The sequence below is a fragment of the Penaeus monodon genome, chromosome 34 (assembly GCF_015228065.2).
Source record: "Penaeus monodon isolate SGIC_2016 chromosome 34, NSTDA_Pmon_1, whole genome shotgun sequence".
In the NCBI taxonomy this organism is placed as follows: Eukaryota; Metazoa; Arthropoda; class Malacostraca; order Decapoda; family Penaeidae; genus Penaeus; species Penaeus monodon.
Window position 1 is genome coordinate 31,993,735 of NC_051419.1, and position 391 is coordinate 31,994,125.

Here is a 391-nt window from a genome sequence, read left to right on the forward strand (position 1 = left end):
CCTTCACTTTTTTCTCAAATTTCATAATTGAAGCCGATGTCATATATTTTTTTTTTCCACCTCATTGTTTTTACGAGTTCGTCTCAAAGCAATTGCGTTCCTGGCAAGTGCAAGCAGTCTTCCTCTCACTTTCTGTGCTTCTTTGTTTGCTTCTAAGACTCTTATGCGACTTTATTTTTTACATTTTGTTTATATCTTATTTATATATTATGTTTTTATATCATCGTTTTATATTACGTTTTTATATATTATGTTTTATGTCATTTTACATTATATATTTTTTTATATTATGCTTTTATGTGATACTTATGTGCTTATGTTTAAAGGAATATGGCAGGGATTATTCATAATTTAATGCAATATAGACAAATACAATATAGACGTCCATTTG